The sequence below is a fragment of the Neophocaena asiaeorientalis genome, unplaced genomic scaffold (genome assembly GCF_003031525.2).
Source record: "Neophocaena asiaeorientalis asiaeorientalis breed wild unplaced genomic scaffold, Neophocaena_asiaeorientalis_V1.1 scaffold251, whole genome shotgun sequence".
NCBI classification, from domain to species: Eukaryota; Metazoa; Chordata; class Mammalia; order Artiodactyla; family Phocoenidae; genus Neophocaena; species Neophocaena asiaeorientalis.
In genome coordinates, this window is record NW_020173377.1 from 10,908,810 (window position 1) to 10,929,104 (window position 20,295).

A 20,295-nucleotide genomic window follows, 5' to 3' on the forward strand; every position below is an offset into this window, starting at 1 on the left:
AAAAGGTAATTATGTGAGCTGATGGAGGTGTCAACTAACGTTATTGTGCTAATCATTTTGCAATATATACCTTATCATCACGCTGTACATCTTAAATTTACACAATGTTATGTATCAGTTATATCTCAATAATGCTAGAAAAATAAATAAATAATAATGGAAGACTGGGGGGAAATTTTAAATGTTGAGAAACACCCTTTACTGGCCCCCTTCACAGTGCACATTGGAATAGTACACTGTGTCCATCTGTTTATCTCTGTTAACCTAGCATCTCCCTAACTCATTTGATCATAGAACCTTGTTTTAAAATATAACATCTATTAACATCACATAACTAGACTTCCCCAGAACATACTTTGGAAATCTTGAGTTAGGTATTAGTGAATTTTCATTCCAGCTACAAAAGAAGAGCTATATCTCTTAAAAGGATCATTTAAAAATAAAAATTAAAAGCTTCCATGCTGCCTCAGATGCATACACTTTCCATTTTATGGATCTGTCTTTGATGGGGATGGAAATGATGTTCTGTGGGTTAACACACTCAAATCTATGTTGTCCATTCCTTAATCAGTGTGTTATATTGAGTACTAACTCTGCTGGCCTGACTTAGTGGCAATGCTGAGAGAGGTGGATAAAGACTTAAGGACTATTCAGTGTCTGATGTGACAGAAGCGTTGGTCAAATGCAAATGGAGGGGGAAGAAGGGGTCAAGGATGTCTCCTGTAATTTTATCTTGGTGGTCAGGTAATTAGCAGATTATAAATTGGAGGTGTGTCTTAATCGTGCTCCACTTTCCTTGATTGTAAATAGACAGTTCATAAGTATATGGCCAGACAAAATTTACTATTGAGTGAAGGTCCCAGTCTTAGGCCCCAACACCTCACCCGTGAAAAAGCACTAGGCTTTACAGCTTTGCTTCCTCCCTTCCCCTACTCTCTGAAGAGAAAGTACAGGATCTAAATAGTGACCAAGATAGGAGGGATAAGACAACATGGGTGAACTTGAGCTCTTCTGAGGCAGTCAAATAAACATCTCCCAAGAATAAGAGAGGACTGGGATTTGTGTTAGGAGTTGCTGTTGTAGAACCCGTTTAATGTTTAAGAGAATCATGTGCAATGACTGAGATTCTAAGGAAGCTACTCTGTTACATATGACAGTTCACGAGCACTGGGCTATGAGATCCTTGGCTTCTTAGATAATGGGCCCATTTCAAGGAGGCTGCAAGCTGAAATAGCAGTAGTGCCAGGCAGGTGCCATCGATGATGAAGTGGACAGGGTATAAAAACACCACAGTGCAAGAGGAATGGAGAAACAGCCACTGTCACTCAGGTCTAAGAAGAACCAGCTCAGAAATAATGGGATCCTCACTGACAGATGCTAAAAACAGTCCAGGAAAGTTTGAGGAGAACCTGGATATTTGCATAATTTCAAATATCTCTCCTAAGATACTTATAAAAGACATTTATAAATTACAAAATACCAAACTTCACAGTGGAGAAACCCAGCAGACACCACCTTAACCAAGGTTAACATCACCAGCAATAAGATAACATTGACATCATGGACCCCATGATGAGCTGCACTGTGATCAGAAAATCGCTTCTGTGGCCTTCTTGGTACAAATGCATAGCTTCAATCTAATCATGAGGAAAAAGTAGGCAAACCCAGAATGAGGCATTCTGTGAAATAACTGACTGGTAATTATCAGAAGTGCCACAGTCATAACGGGAGAAACTAGGAACTGTCACCAATTGAAGGAGACTAAAGAGGCATAATAATTAAATGCAATGTGGGATCCTGGATCGCATCCTGGAACAGAAAAGGGGCATTGAGAGGAAAACAGTTGCAATTTGAATAAAGTCTATAGTTTAGTTAAAAATATTCAGATATTAACATTAGGGGAAAGTGGAGGAAGGATATACATGAACTCTTTATGCTATTTTTTGCAAATTTTCTATCAGTCTAAAATTAGTTTTAAAAATAAGCATCTGTAGAAAAAAGTTAATCCATAGAGTAAAGGCCATTTCTACAATAGCATGCTTACATTGTAACATGGTTTAGATACAAGGCAGACATTTTAATCTCCCCTCACCCTACTAGGAAAGCATGGTTTTATGGGTTCTCAATAGCTCACGTCTTATGCAAATTACTGTACTCCACTTGGCTGTAAGTTTCAGTGAACAGCATTCTAGCAGTGAGTGGTGTTCAATCAATGACAGTAATGTCTTGTAAGGGACCTTCTTTGTAGACCTTTCTATTGATTTTTATATTTTCGCATCCCCGAAGATTTCATCCCTAACTGAAACCTCTATCCGTCAATAAATGCACCTCCATCTGTTGTTCTGGGCTTAACTTGTCATTCCTTCTGGATATTAACACAGCACAGAGATTATTCCTGTGCATATTGTGTCCTCAGACTTAGACCCTGATCTCTCCCTTCCTTCCTCCCTTCCTTCCTTCCTTCCTTCCTTCCTTCCTTCCTTCCTTCCTCCCTCCCTCCCTCCCTCCCTCCCTCCCTCCTTCCATCTGTGTTTTTTCCTCTTCCTGACTGAGCCTTGTAGAGCAAATCTGTGAAAGGAATTGTTGGCTGGACATGGGCCCCAGTACCCTGAGGAGGCAGTGGGTCAGACCTGAGGTGTCTGATGGAGGAGACATGCATCTTTCCAAGTTTGCAATGCCTACTTCTCAGCAGTGTGCCCCCAACGCAAGTATTTGCCAGTTGCATGCCACGAAATTCCCCGAATGTCCCTTCTGAAATATTTTGAGAAAAACCTCTTTGCCTCACTAGGTAGATCAGTTTGGCCAGTGATACCCAAAGGGATTTTTGAGAAACATTAGCCCTGTGAAATGCTCTTCAAAGAAGGATTCACACTGTCTCAAAGAAATAGCTGTCCTTTCATGTTCATTGCCCCATTACTCATAATAGCCAAAACATGGAAACATCAACAAATGAATGGATAAAGAAAAAATATATATATGTATATCACATTCATATATGTGTGCACATATATTTATATATCACATATATATATTGATATGTATGTATAAATATATAGGCAGTGGAATATTATTCAGCCATAGAAAGGAAAGAAGTCTTGCCATTTGCAACAATATGGGTGGACCTCGAGGGCATTATGCTAAGGCAAATAAATCAGACAGAGAAAGAAAGATACTATATGATCTCACTTAAGTGTGGAATCTAAAAAAGCCAAACTCAGAAATAGAGAGTAGGAGGGTGGTTGCCTGGGCAGGGGGGTCAGGTAAATGGGGAGATGCTGGTCAAAGGATACAAACTTGCAGTTGTAAGATGAGTGGGTTCTGGGGATCTAATGGACAGCATGGTGACTATAGTCAACAGTACTGCATTCTATACTTCAAAGTTGCTACGATCTTAAATATTCTCACCACACACACACAAAAAAGGTAATTATGTGAGCTGATGGAGGTGTCAACTAACGTTATTGTGCTAATCATTTTGCAATATATACCTTATCATCACGCTGTACATCTTAAATTTACACAATGTTATGTATCAGTTATATCTCAATAATGCTAGAAAAATAAATAAATAATAATGGAAGACTGGGGGGAAATTTTAAATGTTGAGAAACACCCTTTACTGGCCCCCTTCACAGTGCACATTGGAATAGTACACTGTGTCCATCTGTTTATCTCTGTTAACCTAGCATCTCCCTAACTCATTTGATCATAGAACCTTGTTTTAAAATATAACATCTATTAACATCACATAACTAGACTTCCCCAGAACATACTTTGGAAATCTTGAGTTAGGTATTAGTGAATTTTCATTCCAGCTACAAAAGAAGAGCTATATCTCTTAAAAGGATCATTTAAAAATAAAAATTAAAAGCTTCCATGCTGCCTCAGATGCATACACTTTCCATTTTATGGATCTGTCTTTGATGGGGATGGAAATGATGTTCTGTGGGTTAACACACTCAAATCTATGTTGTCCATTCCTTAATCAGTGTGTTATATTGAGTACTAACTCTGCTGGCCTGACTTAGTGGCAATGCTGAGAGAGGTGGATAAAGACTTAAGGACTATTCAGTGTCTGATGTGACAGAAGCGTTGGTCAAATGCAAATGGAGGGGGAAGAAGGGGTCAAGGATGTCTCCTGTAATTTTATCTTGGTGGTCAGGTAATTAGCAGATTATAAATTGGAGGTGTGTCTTAATCGTGCTCCACTTTCCTTGATTGTAAATAGACAGTTCATAAGTATATGGCCAGACAAAATTTACTATTGAGTGAAGGTCCCAGTCTTAGGCCCCAACACCTCACCCGTGAAAAAGCACTAGGCTTTACAGCTTTGCTTCCTCCCTTCCCCTACTCTCTGAAGAGAAAGTACAGGATCTAAATAGTGACCAAGATAGGAGGGATAAGACAACATGGGTGAACTTGAGCTCTTCTGAGGCAGTCAAATAAACATCTCCCAAGAATAAGAGAGGACTGGGATTTGTGTTAGGAGTTGCTGTTGTAGAACCCGTTTAATGTTTAAGAGAATCATGTGCAATGACTGAGATTCTAAGGAAGCTACTCTGTTACATATGACAGTTCACGAGCACTGGGCTATGAGATCCTTGGCTTCTTAGATAATGGGCCCATTTCAAGGAGGCTGCAAGCTGAAATAGCAGTAGTGCCAGGCAGGTGCCATCGATGATGAAGTGGACAGGGTATAAAAACACCACAGTGCAAGAGGAATGGAGAAACAGCCACTGTCACTCAGGTCTAAGAAGAACCAGCTCAGAAATAATGGGATCCTCACTGACAGATGCTAAAAACAGTCCAGGAAAGTTTGAGGAGAACCTGGATATTTGCATAATTTCAAATATCTCTCCTAAGATACTTATAAAAGACATTTATAAATTACAAAATACCAAACTTCACAGTGGAGAAACCCAGCAGACACCACCTTAACCAAGGTTAACATCACCAGCAATAAGATAACATTGACATCATGGACCCCATGATGAGCTGCACTGTGATCAGAAAATCGCTTCTGTGGCCTTCTTGGTACAAATGCATAGCTTCAATCTAATCATGAGGAAAAAGTAGGCAAACCCAGAATGAGGCATTCTGTGAAATAACTGACTGGTAATTATCAGAAGTGCCACAGTCATAACGGGAGAAACTAGGAACTGTCACCAATTGAAGGAGACTAAAGAGGCATAATAATTAAATGCAATGTGGGATCCTGGATCGCATCCTGGAACAGAAAAGGGGCATTGAGAGGAAAACAGTTGCAATTTGAATAAAGTCTATAGTTTAGTTAAAAATATTCAGATATTAACATTAGGGGAAAGTGGAGGAAGGATATACATGAACTCTTTATGCTATTTTTTGCAAATTTTCTATCAGTCTAAAATTAGTTTTAAAAATAAGCATAGCAGAAAAATAAAAGGAAATGATGGGATTCAGAAACTCCAACATCACACTAACCTATAGAAATATAGTGTGAGCCGTGAATATGAGTCACATATGTCATTTTAAATTTTCTAGGAGCAAGTTAAAGTAAAAAAAAAGATTGGTGAGGGTAATTTTAGTAAGTTAACTCAGTATATCAAAAATATTATTTCAACATATAATCAATATAGAAAATTACTGAGATCTTTTATATTCTTTCTTGCTCTAAGTCTTCGAGAGCCAGACTCAATTCAGACTAGCTGCCTCTCCAGTTCTCAATAGACTCATGTGGCTAGTGGCTACCATACTGAACAACACACATCTATCACCATCAAGACACATTCTGTTTGCATGTTTTATTATTTCTACTGCTTCCCATGAGTGTTTTGTTCTTTCCTACTATAGACTCCTCCTTTCTTCCCTCACTTATGAGCACTTATATGTTCCAGACTTTATGCTATGCACAAAACTGACAAACATTTCCAACTTCCTGGAGCTTCCATTCTTGAAGGAGCGATTGATATAAACAGTAGCTATAGTAAATAAGTAAATTATACAGTAATTAGAAGATAGTAAGTGCTACGGAGTGAGGGTGTGAGGGGCACAGAGCTGAGTAAGGTGACTCAGATATGCTGGGGGTAGGAAAGCTAAAAGAGGCAAGACCTAAAATCAAACCCAGATCACCTATGGCTTCATTGTGGTACTTTCCATTCATTAATTTCAACAGACAATTTTGAACGGAAGGAATAATGCGAAAGTAAAAACAATATTCTGCTTTGACTTATTTAGTACTTAATAAGGTCAAGTGCAGCTCCGTCATAGAGGACAACACCTAACTACCATTTTCATTTTTTATCTTTTTTTTTGCGGTACGGGGGCCTCTCGCTGTTGTGGCCTCTCCCGTTGCGGAGCACAGGCTCTGGACGCGCAGTCTCAGCAACCGTGGCTCACGGGCCCAGCCGCTCTGCGGCTTGTGGGATTTTCCCGGACCTGGGCACGAACCCGTGTCCCCTGCATCGGCAGTCGGACTCTCAACCACTGCGCCACCAGGGAAGCCCGTGACTGCCATTTTCAATGTCTGGTTTAAAGGAGGTGATAGCATTCTGCACAGCCAGCCCTCCAGCTAACTGAAGCAGAAATATGGAGGAGCTGTCTTATAAGGACTAGGATATCAGCAGAAAACGGAGGGTTTTGAAATTATGCAGCCCACTGCAATTTCTTTTTTTTTTTTATTTTTGTGGTACGCGGGTCTGTCACTGTTGTGGCCTCTCCCGTTGCGGAGCACAGGCTCTGGACGCTCCGGCTCAGTGGCCATGGCTCACGGGCCTAGCCGCTCCGCGGCATGTGAGATCTTCCCAGACCAGGGCACGAACCCGTGTTCCCTGCATGGGCAGGCGAACTCTCAACCACACTGCGCCACCAGGGGAGCGCTGCAATTTCTTGACATGAGTCCAGAAAGGTTTGATCAATGGGGTTTGATTTTTTCTTGCCCTGAAATTTGAATAATTACCTACAGCCTGGTGAATTTAACATATTTGAAAAATTGATTTCTTCGCTCTAGAGGATTGTGAATTTTGTTTACTCTCCTTGTGATGGAGTATGAGATTCATTGTTTTTTTAAACTTTTGGTCAATAATAGTTACTCATTGAAATACTTTCCAGTCGCAGTTCTTTCTGCTCTGGGATGTGAGAAAAGAGTGGCTGTCAGAAATGTGTACAAGGAATCCTGCAACCTCTGCTTTTCAGAGTCTGAAATACCTTAAAGAAGTTAAAAGGAAGGAGGTGCAACAGAAAGAAAAAGAAAGAGAGAGAGAGAGAGGGAATTTGTCCTATGTTGTGTGTGTATTTTTCCTGCATCCGGTTATGTGAGGTGCCTGTTGGAATGGAGAGTCTTGGACCTAGCCCCAGATCTCTAGATTCCAAATCTTTGGAAGATGGAGCCTGAGAATCTGTGTGGTTCATAAGGTTCCTAAGTGATTCTTCTGCCCACTGGGTATTGAGAACCGTAGATCCTGGTGCCAGAAAGGCCGAGATTTGAATCCTGATGCCTCTGCTCACTGGCTGGGGTGCTCAGAGGGTCTCTTCTAAGGAAGGGACACTGAACTGCCCCCCTGCGTGTAGGGTTCTCTGTCTATCAGGCTTTGTAACAAGAAGACCAGGGAATTTGGACCCAGCATACTAACTCCCACTGTGCTGGGTCCAGCAGGAGAATTCTTCAGATCTCTTAATTGTGACATTTTAACAAACTATTCTGTTCCCATTTTTTAATGCAGCTGGCATAGAGGCTGCTTTTGTCCCTTTGTTTTGCTAAGGGGAATGCAGGCATTTGTTTCTGCTCCTTTTCTTTTCACTTGGATACATATAATGCACGTATTTATAGTCCAAGGAGGCAAGAAAGAGAACTAGGACAGACTTGTGTTTTCAAGGCCTGCCATGTGGACCTGGGCAGGGACACGTCAGGCCTCCAAAAGTGAGCCAGTAAGTTCTTTGTTTGCGCTCTGAGCATAGCCCTTTTATCATCTGTGGTCCCATCTAAATAGCTTTTCTTAAAGGTTAAAGCATATTATCAGGGCCTAAGAAATAACTTGTAATTATGGGCTCTCGAATGGACTCAGGTACTGTTTAAAAGCACCAGATGAAAGAGAAACTTATGAGGATTTTGCTCTTTAACCAGGCCTTGGAGCCCTGGATGAACTTACTTTTTATGTTACAGTCTCGTATTTTTACTTCATTTTTAAAATCACAAAAGTAATAGATGCCTATTGTACAATATTCAAATAATACAGGTATATTAAGTAAAAAATGAACGCTCCTGGGACTTGCCTGGCAGTCCAGTGGTTAAGACTCTGCACTTCCACTGCAGAGGGCATGGGTTCAGTCGCTGGTCAGGGAACTAGGATCCTGCATGCCGTGCAACGTGGCCAAAAAAAATAAAAGCCACCACCTACCAACCACTTCAGTTCTATTCTCTGCTATTTTTCTAGACATATATAAACATACATGATTAACACACACACACACACACACACACACACACACAAGAGTAATTAGGACTCTTTAAAGTGTAAATGAGACCAGCCCAATTCAAAAAGTTTTTGAGAAATAGGAGAAATCTCTTGGCTTACATAATCATACTTAATTGAGGTGAATTAGCTTCAAGAATGGCCAGATCCAGGGTGTCCAACAGGCTAGTCTTTCTTTCTCTCATCTCTCTCTCTCTCTCTCTCTCTATCTCTCTCTCTCTCTCTCTCTCTCTCAGCGTGTCCTCTTTCTGTGCGTCTGCCTCATTTTCCCCCCTCACTTAGCTTTCCCCAAGTGTTGGGGAGGATAGCTATCTGCAGACCTGGATTTGCTCTAGATTCAAGACAAAATAATGCCCCATCCCCCTGCAAAAATGTGGACATCCTAATCCCCGGAACCTGTAAACATGTTATCTTAACATGGCAAAGGAGAATTAAAACTGCAGATGGAATTAAAGTTGTTCATCAATTGACCATTGAAGATGGAAGAGTGGGGCTGTGAGCCACGGAAGTGGATGCCTCTGGAAGCTGGAAAAGGCAAGGAAATGGATACCCCCGGCCCGCCTCGGATCCTCCAGAAGGGAACACAGTTCTACTGACACTTTGAGACTTGCGTTGTATTTCTGATCTACATAATGATAAGATAATACATTTGTGGTCTTTTAAGCCACTGAGTTTGTGCTAATTTGTTCTAGCAGCTGGAGAGACCTAATATAGGGCCCAAAAGGCAAGAGACTTTTTCTCCTCAAAATAAAAAGTTTTAAAAATCCTTGGAAGGCTTCTGACTAGCCTACCTTGGTTTTCAGCCAACCTCCGTCCCTGTCACCATGGTCAACAGCATCAGGTACTATAATTGTCTAGATCTGATTACTCTTTATGGCAGAGAAAGGGGATCAAGAGGTGTGATTGGCAGCCCTTCTCCTCAGAATCACATAACTGGCATGGGAACAGAGCATTTCCCCCAAAGGAGGATTGTGTGGGTTTGTTGTTCATAGTTTGCTTTTTAGAATGGGTTTGTGACATATATCTTGTTCTATAATTTGCTTAATTCTCTTTACAACATATTTTGGGGATATTTTCATTTCAATTTATAAAAATACTACTTTGTTCTTTTTAGTAGCTGCCTGGTATTCCATTGGGTAGATGAACCAAACTCATTCAACCATATTTCCTGTTGATGGACATTTAGGATGTTTCCAATCTTTGCTTCCAAAGAAGACTGAACGTTGTGTCCTTCGATATATCTCTGTGCATGTCATAGGACTTGCTTTTGATTTTTTTCTCAACACTGGTAATGTGAGGGTACAATGGAGAATAGAACAAGGATAGGCGTAGTGGGTTGAATAGTGCCCCCCCACACAAATATGTGCAAGTCTGAACCCTCAGTACTTGTGAATGTGACCTTATTTGGAAACAAGGTCATTGCAGATGTAATTAAGTTAAGGGTCTTGAGATGAGATTAATCTAGATTTAGGGTGGGCCCTAAATCCAATGACAAGTGTCCTTATAAGTACAGAAAAAGAGAGCACACAGAGACACAGGGGAAGGCCAGGTGAAGACGGAGGCTGAGATTGAAATGATGCCTCTATAAGCCAAGGAATGCTAAGAATTACCAACAGCCACCAGAAGCTAGGGGAGAGACATGGTATAGACTCTCCCCCAGAGCCTCTAGAAGGAGACAGCCCTGCTGACACCTGACTTCTGATTTCTGGCCCTCAGAATTGTGGCAGAATAAATTTCTGTTATTTTAAGCCACCCAGTTAATGGCAATTTGTTATGGCAGCCCTAGGAAACTAAACCACAGGTTGTGAAAGCAACTGGTTCTCCTGCCCTCCTTCGTTTGGCTTGTGGCCAGCTGTCAATCATCTGGGAAGACAGAGGAATGTTAGGTCAGATCCCAAAAGCCATATAGCACACAGGAGTCGTTTCAGTGTCCATTTCTGTGAATGTGCTTTGTGATTTTTATCTTCTAGTGCCATTTTGTTTAAACAAATGATGAAATTAGTTTATACTTGAGAGTCAGCTCCCAGTGGATATATGGAAGAGAGGCAGACCCAGTGTTAAATGAGTGGCAAAGCAAAGTGAAGGCTTAGGCAGAATCCTCTCTGGTGATCTATAGCACCATAGATTTTTAGTGGTTGTGCATAAGAGGAATGAATAGATAGACAAAGGAAGGAGGGAAGGAAGGAAGGAAGGAGGGAGGGAGGGAGGACGGAAGGAAGGAAGGAAGGAAGGGGGGGGAAGGAGGAAAAAAGACAGATAAAGTAGACCATGATATGACCAGTGGAGACCTTTGAATGCCCCCTTTCAATCAATGCCGTGTAGGGCATCAAGACCTTTATATTTAATTCACAAACAGCTGAAAATGCTCAGAACGTTCTTGGTATCCACTACGATGACACAAGCTGGCCATGCCTCCACTCTCACCACCCTCACTGTTTCAAGTCAAATATTGAAATGCAGTGAACAGTATCCCAAGCAGAGAGCTAGGAATCTGATTCTTTTTGATCAGTAAAGCACTAAAAACAAAACCAAAAAAAAAGGCAATAACGCATACAGGTATAATCACAGTACACACGTATATTTACTGCATTGGACTTTTTCTCATCCGACTTCTGACATATGTGAATTACCGTTGGGCCAGGAAGCTCATACTTGATAATTGGCAGCTGTATTTTAACTGCAGGCTTGAATGTTTTGGGGGAAAAAAAAAAAGAACAGATGTTGAGATGCCTGTTTGGGGGATGTGTGTGTATCACTGCCTGTCCTTAAACATGCTGAAGGAGACAGAGTAAGTCATGGAAAATGGAGCAAAACTCTAAGAAATCTCTGCTTATGGTAACTGCTGGACCGTAGTATAATGCCTGCCTTTGGCTTTCGGCTTTTCAGCACACACATGGCCTTGGCTTCTGCCGCTCCCTCTTCTGGATTTTCCTCCCCTCATCAAGGCCCATTGCAAAATCTACCTCTCGTCTTCCTACCCTGGATAGAACTTCGAGGGAACAGATCACAGATCTTATTAAATTGGAATAATTGATATTTATTGTAGGATAAAGCCACTGGGGACCAGTAATTGAGTGAGAATGTAAACCACTGTTAATAAGAATTGGGGGGCTTCCCTGGTGGCGCAGTGGTTAAGAATCCACCTGCCAATCCAGGGGACACGGGTTTGATCCCTGGTCTGGGAAGATCCCGCATGCCGCGGAGCAACTAAGCCCATGCGCCACAACTATTGAGCCTGCACTCTAGAGCCCGCGAGCCACAACTACTGAGCCCACGAGCCACAACTACCGAAGCCCGTGAGCCTAGAGCCCGTGCTCTGCAACAAGAGAAGGCACTGCAATGAGAAGCCCGCGCACCGCAACGAAGAGTAGCCCCTGCTCCAGCAAATAGAGAATGCCCGCATGCAGCAATGAAGACCCAACGCAGCCAAAAATAAATAAATATAATAAATAAATTTATTTTTTAAAAAATAAGAATTGGACCAACCAAGAACTGCAGAGTCCCAAATGAGCATTTTTCTATTTCAGCATTTCCTTGAGTTCCTGATGAATAACCTTCTGCTTTTAGGATGACTTGCTCTTTTGATAGCCTCTGATGTGCTTGTTTTCTCAGTGCATTTAAATTGGGTCATGGGGCAGGAGCCGGCAGTGCTCTAAAGCTTCCCCCAAGAACATAGGTCTGTGATGTGTGTTTAATGTTTTCCCTGTAACAGAGATAAATTTCATCAGTAATTCTGATTGGCAGGCCCAATGTTTAAGGCTTTTGGAATTATCTGAGTCGCAGGGTCGCAGGAATCATTCTGCATTCAAATATTTACAAGGCGTAATTAAATGGATTAATGATGTGGGGTTCTAGAAACAATATGGTGGTGTTAAATTTTCCAGCAGCTTTCTACTAGTTTCATCATTCCTTTTTCCCCCCTTGTCTATCTTTTCCATTTACGATTTTTGCTTTTAGCCCTCAAAACCTCTATGAGCTTCTGATATCGCAGACTTTGCACTGAATTTCTCACTTGGCCCCTCTTGTTACTGCCTCTCAGTATCCAAAGGCCCGAGAGAGTGGCATGGACATATATATACACTACCCTTCGTGCTTCTTAGATTAAATCCTCCACTCTTGTCATTCCTCCTCGCTTTGCGTAATTAGATAACATCTGATACAGCTTTGAAGATGTGAGGTGCTGTCCCAGTGCTAAGTGGGATGGTTCTAATTATTATCTTGAAGTGTTGCATCACCGTATTCTCCTTCTTCCCTCTCATTCTTTTCTCTCTCTTAGTCATCTGGGTATGAATAATGAACACAGTGTTTCCTTAAATGGAAGAATGGAAATATAGTTGACTTCTTTTTTCCCAGGTTGCCTATTGGCAGAAATTGAGGCATATCCATGTGCTTTTGGCCTGGGAAAACGAAAAGGGAAGATTGAGACACTAGAATGTGAATTGTGAATGATCACAGTCTTAGAGATTTTTTAAATGACTTCTGTTTTTATTACCAAACCAACAAAAAATTGTTGTAGAGAATTTGGATAATTCAGAAAAGCACACAGATGAGAAGACATATGACATGTGTTTTCCTCTTCCAAATTTTGTGTATATAGTATATACTATAGTCATATTAATCTATTTTCACACACAAAATAAGGTCAACCTGAACATAATGTTTTCTAACTTATGCTTAAACTTAATGCACTGTGAACATTTAAATTACATATTCTTCTCATCATCATGACCACAGGCCCCCCTCTTATACAGATGGACCACAACTTATTTAACCAGTTCCCACAGGCGAACAATTAGTTGGTTTCCAATCAACAACTAGTCCAGCAATTAATTGGACTAAAATAAACAATGCTGCAATCAGCATCCTTTATACATAGCCAGCATAGTTTTTTAAAAAATTTTTTCTTCAGCAAAAATTTCTGAAATTAGATTTGCTCTTCAAAGGATATAAAAGTTTCATAAGCATTGGCTATTTAGAAAGACACCCAGAAAATGGTACTAACTCAAGCTGCCCATCTTGGGTGGGTTAGAAAAGGACACCCCATGTCAGAGTGTCTCTTTCCTGGTCTTTCCTTAGCTTAGACATCTAACGCTGGATTGGTCTTCTTTCTGGATGAACATGCTTTGGAAATATCACTTGGATTCTTAGAATGGTTCTAAAGAATGGTCCAGGGCTCCTCATGACTCGTCAGCAAGGTCCTGCATCCCTAGGACATCAGTTGTATCAGAGGCAAATTCGTGTTTAAAGAACCGCCCACTGGAAACAGTTACACTGGTTTTATGCCAAATCAGAAGAGAAATTGTAAAGAAGGAAGAAGGAATATTAATGCTTAGTGACCACCTATACAGTGCTGACATTGTTTTCTCTTAACAATCTTATAAGATAGTGAAGCTTCACCTTCCTTTTGTAGTTGAACTAGAGTCAAATCCATCTCTACCTGATGCCAAAGACCATGGTCTTTACTCCCCTCTATAACTCAGTTTTGTAGTTTAACTACTCAGAGCAGAGTTCCAAAAGCCATGAAGAGTCTGCCTCTCACTTAGCTCTATGTTCTGTCCATTTTTTCTTTCTCTTTAAATATCAATTTGGTACACATTTGGCTTTCCAAGTGTTAGAAAGCAACATTTCTCTTGTTTTACTTGTAGGTCATGTTTTCACTAGAATCCTTGATGTATTATTCTTTTTTCTCTTTGCCTAAAAATGTAATATAAATTCATGAAGGCTTTGAATAGTGTTATACATGGGATGTCATTTAACCTGCCTTGCAAAGTCTGTTTATCAAAGCAAGAACTACTTGTTGGAGGATGTTAACGTCCTGAGTCAAAGGAAAAATAAACTGTGGGCTTTAGAGTGACATTTCTACATATGTATTGACTGAATGCTTAAGGAGAATTCTGACATCTCTAGCCGAAGATGGTTTAGGAACCAAACAGTGAACTAGACAAGCTTGTATCCATAAACTGAGGACTCTAGCAAAGATGAAGACAGTATAGCATAGGGCTTATCAGCACAGATTGAAAGCTTTGGAACTGATCTTACCTCTAAGTCTCATTTTCCTTTTCCGTATGACGGGGATAGTAAGGTTTACTTGGAGAATCATCCTAATGGTTAAATGAGTTCATGTGCTTTCAAGTGCTTAGTAGGGTGAGATCAAACCTGAGCTTGATCTCAGTGGATGATCATGGAGGAAAAGGTATTTTAAGAAACAGAAAAAAACCATACACTAAGTGAATCTGTACTGGAAAAGCATTAAAGGGATGTAAAAACTGCCTCTCCTAATGTAGACATCAAGGATATAGCATCCCTTTTTCTTTATTATAGAAAAAAAGTACTGTGAAGAACCCAGAGTTACTTCATAAACTTAATTTATTTAATTACAGGAGAAATTCTTCACTTCTTTTGGAACCTTGTTCCCTCCTCCCCCCACCCAGTTTGAGAATCTGATGAAGCTTTGAATTCTCCATAGAAACGTGCACATTCACATCATATTTTGCAACTTCGGGGGCACCAATCTATTCCAGGTTAAAATTACCCCCGAACATAGAGGTTGTAGACACATTTTCATTTATCTGAACACGGTCAGAAGGGAGAGGGCTCTAGCTGGGAATACCCAATGCCAAAGCCAGAGATTCTAATCATTGCTGTATTCTGGATACATTCTGTGCCCTTGAGCACTCATAATGTAGAAAGGAAGACAAATAGAGAAATGAATGAGCACAGTGCAATGTGGCAAGAGGGACAATACGCACATATACTGAATGGAATGCTTTCATGATGCAGATTGAGGAGGGAGGGCTGCAAACAATATGATTTCACAAGTGCAGCAGTGGTCCCAGGGTCTTTCAGAATCTTCGGAGATTCTGTGAACCATGTGGCATGTATTTCATCAAAATCAAAGTCCCAGATTACAGGTAACTCAAAGAATCACCCATGTCCTCTCCCACTAAGTCCATCCTCCTTCTCTATATGAGAGAAATGGAACAGGGGATATGGAAGGATGGAAACTTATCAGGAGACATACCTTCATCTTTGATTGATAAGTTTTATCTCACCTATATTATTCTATAATGTCTGGAATACCCACACCTTGAAATTCCTGAATTCTTGATTCGAAATATCTGGAGGAGGGAACAGACACACCACTTCACCTTGCACACACAACCTTGTTTATGGAGGACTCTAGCTGTGTCCCAGGCCTGGAGGCCTGCTTGCTCAGCAAAGGACTCTAACATGGACGAACAAGAAAAGGAAGGTACTAAGGAAATGCCCTGGCCATTCAGTGATGCTCAGGTGAGCATGGGAGCAAAATTAGAGCAATTCTCTACTTTCAAGTGTATTGCTAACTCCGTTTGCAGTAGCCCATCACTACTAAGTATTTTCCTTTAGACACACCTAAATTCAAATCATAGCCCTACCAGCTGCCAGCCTCCGACAAGCGACCTAACCTCTCTGAATACTGAGTTAACATGTACTGAATGCCACCTGTATCTGTGGTCCTGTCCTAAGTGTTTTACATATGTGGACTCGGCCCACCCTCAAAACAACTCTATGAAGAAGGAATTATTACTGTTACCATTGAATATTGCTCAGGATCACACAGCAAGTGGGCAGAGCTGGAAATGGAGCCCAAGCTATTCAGCCCCAAGGCTGGAACCCTCACTCCCAAGGCCATGGTGCCTCCAAGTGCCACAGGTCAATTTCAGCATTTGTGATAAAGGGACGATGCTGACCATTCTTCAGAGTAGTGGTTGGGTTAAACAAGACTGGTTTTGTCAATCATTGAATACTAGGGTCCCTGACCATAAAGGGAATCCTTCTGGGAGAATCCATAGGCATGGGAGAAATCAGGTTGGCCGCAGAAAGTCACACAGCACTGACCACAGCAAGCCAACCCACTGTCTATATCAACAATGCTTTTTATCTGTTCTCTTTTTTTCATCTCGCCACCTTCTGTTTTCTGCACTACTCCCAAGTGACTGTTCAAATAGATGAAACTGATAGCATTTCATTTCCTTGTGGTCTTCATTCCTGGCTACCGTGATCCTTCTTAGTGAACAAATGACTTGGCTTTTCTGAAACTGTCTGGGTTGATATGTTTCGTTTCAATTGGAATATGTTCTTTCAAAGGTGAATGATCAGAAACCATTGTCGGAAAGTCAAGAATGCACTCAGAGTCCAAGAGCTAATACAGTTTTGTTTGTTGCTTTAATTACTGTGTAGATGTGCTTAGGTTGTTTGGATTGCTGTTCTTGTAGAAGAAAATTGAACGCACATAGCTAACCCTTCAGTAAATGTTTTTGAGCCCTACTTTTGTGTATAATGCAGGGCTAGCTCTAAGCAAAGAGAAAGGGACTTCCAGAGAGCTCAGACCTGGACCTAGTCTTTCGAGTGGGGCAGGGGGTAGCGGGTACATGACAGGCTGGAGAGATAAATAAGACAAAGAGAGCTACTGTCCATTAGAAGGGTAAAGGAATAGGCTGTGGTGCTTTACAGAGGAGAGAGATTGCATCCATCTGGAATGATCACGGAAGGCCTTCCTGAAGGTGGTGGCAACTGAATAGAACTTTGAAGGACATAGAGAATCTAGACTAGGATATGGTAAACCAGAAAGGGTGAAGGACATTCCAGCTATGCAGAATGTATCTGGAGAGTAGCGTATGATAAAGAGACTTTATGCAGGAGGTTAATTTTTATAAAGAAAAAAGACCTCATTTGCTGGGGTAATAAATAGGGAATGAATCAGATTAACATCTCTGATTTCATTTCTTACCATTCTCCCCTGTTCCACAATTCCTCTAATACAATACTGCCTCAGGGCCTTTGCACTTGCTGTTCCCTCTGATCTGAACACTTTTCACAGATCTTTGCAGTCACTGACTATAACAAAATACATGTTTGTTTCAAAGCACTTTACATACAGTCTTGTTTAATATTCTATGCCTGGCACAGGGAATCTCACATCTAGTGTGTTCCTATTCCCTGCCCACCCATGTATCTATATCACTTCAAAATACTAGTTTTTATGCAAGCCTAGAAAATTGAAATTCTTGATTTCTCCTTCTGTGAAAATGCTTACTTCCCTTTAAGCAGTGGTTCTCAACCTGAAGCACATTAGAATCACCCGTGGACCTTTTGAAACCACAGATGCCCAGGTCTTACACCAGACCAGTTAAGCCCGAACCTCGGCAGCTGAGACCCAGGCAGTATCAGTATCTTGACAAAACTCTCCACATGGTTTTGGTGGACAGCCCTCACTGAGAACCTCTGCTTTAGAAGGAGAAGTCAAGGGCAGTGGCCTTTCCTGATGATACTTCTCTTCCCTGCTCGCTCTGGCAGGGTGGGGTCAGTAGCAGGATCCATAGCAAAGAGACACAATCCGGAAGGCAGAAGCAATACACATTTCCTTCCTAACACCGAGGATAAAGGTGTGTCTGCTGTGCGCCTGGCACTGTCCAAAAGGGATGAAGAGTGTAGGGAACCAGAGAGAAGGCAATGAACCCTTTGGGTCCCCGGAAATGCCCCCATCTCTTGGAGACAAGACTACTGACTGCAGGGTTTGGTCATGAACCAAGAACGATGTTCCAGTTAGGAGGCCAAAGGAGACTTCCCTCAGATCTTCACTGAACGAAAGGCGTTATTTCCCAGAGTGCAGTGGCATGTTCTAGAATCTCCGTCCCTTTATGAATCAGTCATTGCCTTAGTCCGTGAGACTTGACATGCTGTTGTTCTTGCTTCTGTCTCTGACCTCATTTCCTGGTGCTCTTCCCTCCCTCAGTACCCTGCAGCCGCACTCCCCTCCTCCAGGACTTGAGATAAAATCCGCCTCCACAGAGGCCTTGAGATACCACCAAGAGCGATTCCCTTCTCGGGACCATGCTGTCCGCTCTTACCTGGGCTCTTTAAGCCTCTGCTTCCATATAGTTGCCTGATTTGCTCTTCCTGGTCTCTGCTCAAATATCACCTCCTCAGAGAGGCCCTTCCTGACCTCTTTATCTAAATAGTACCCTACTTCCTCTCCATCTCTTTGCTCTGCTTCATTTGCCTTATAGCTTTTATGGTGGTATATTTCCTGTTTGGTGGTTCATTTTCCATTTTCCCTGACAGCGTGTAAGCCCAAAGAGCTGGGACTTGTTCACTGCTGTATCCCAGCTCCTAGCACAGTGCCCAGTACAGAGTGAATGCTCAATAAATATTTGTCATATGAATGAATTCAATAAGGTTTTATTCTCATTGTATTCACACGTATATTTATTTTCTCTTAAAGGCAAGCGATACTAGACTTTTAATTCGAGGTAAATGGTCTACTTTTTAAATGAGTTAGTGTCAGGAAACGAGGAATCAATTTAAAGAAAGATATCAAGTAAGTGGAAGCATAAGTGATCCACAGATGTGGTATGACTCATGAGAGGGATGCGAATGACCGGCATTTGGGAAACACTGGTCTAGAAGCAGATCAGCAAACAAAGAAAGAAGCACAAGCCTAGAAGTAAGGGGAATATCCTCTAGTCATGCAAATCAGGATGCTGAATGATAAACTTCGTCTACCTGCAACTGCAGTCTCTTGCAGTGTTGAGGTACAATTCATCTGGCATTTACTGAACATCAGCTATGAGCTCAGTGTGACTGGGGGGTAAGTGAGATATAGAATCCAATCCCATTTTCAAAGGTGAACCTCGGAGACAGCCATGGGCACTATGACAGTAGAAATCAAAATGGGATCAATGCTATACGAAAGGTCCAAAGAGACCACAGAAGGGTAGCATTTGTTTCTCTGGAGGTAATCAGGAAACCCTTCTCTGAAGAGGAGAGATTTGCATGGGACCTTGAAGAACGGGTAAGATTTCAATAGGCAGAAATGGGGGCCAAACCAAGGCATTCTGGACAGAGGGAACACCAGGCAGAATAACAGCAAATAATATGGGGAAATGAGCTCACAGGGCACAGTGGAAAAAAAAATCTATGGGGGGGCTGCTTGGAGAGGCCTGACCAGGCGGGGCTTGGGTCAGCGGTGCTGGCCGGGGTTTGCTGTTGAGGCCGGCTCTCCGCCACTGGGCCCGGGAAGATGGTGCTGGGTGGTTGCCCGGTGAGTGAGTTACTTCTCTGCGGCCAGGCGGCTTTGCTGATGGGGAATCTCCTTCTGCTGCATTGTGTCTCTCGGAGCCACTGGCACAACACTACCGCCGAGCCTGAGCCCACATCCGTTGGCGCCACCCACCCGGAAGGCACCACCTGCTCTGCGAGCTGGGGCTATGGCGACCCCACTCTCCAGTCATCCTTTGCTCTTACCTACCCGATGAATTTATAGAGTGTGAAGACCCAGCGGACGATGTTAGAAATGCAATGGCATCCCAGGAACTTGGTTATGGCTGTCTCAAGTTCGGTGGTCAGGCCTACAGTGGTGTGGAACACACCTCCGTCCAGTGCCGCGCCCTGGACGGAATCGAATGTGCCAGTCCTAGGACCTTCCTACGAGAGAATAAACCTTGTATAAAGTGTACTGGACAGTACTTCATAAGCACTTTGCTCTGCTTCTTCCTGGGCTGTTTTGGAGTAGATTGTTTCTGTCTGGGACACGCTGACACAGCAGTAGGGAAGCTCTTGACACTTGGAGGTCTTGGATTTGGTGGTTTGTTGACCTTATTTTGCTTATTACTGGAGGGCTGACGCCAAGTGACAGCAACAATTAGTGCACTGTTTACTAAAAAGAGTTGCTGCCGTGGCCCAGAGAGGCAAGTCTCCTGAATTCACCTCTACAGGCTCAGAACTCTTCCTTGTTATCAGACCTGACCATTACCTTCCTCTTTGGAGGGAATGGCTTTGGCGAGGGAGGTTTCTTTGGACTGTGGAT

The 20,295-nt window shown here is 42.1% G+C and overlaps 1 protein-coding gene and 1 pseudogene across 2 annotated transcripts in view; both read left to right on the top strand.

Moving 5' to 3' along the window:
- SYNPR (synaptoporin) overlaps positions 1 to 20,295 on the top strand; it is a 292,879-nt gene that overhangs the window by 200,661 nt on the left and 71,923 nt on the right. The window lies entirely within an intron of this gene.
- Positions 19,510 to 20,149, top strand: LOC112400580 (TM2 domain-containing protein 2 pseudogene; annotated as a pseudogene).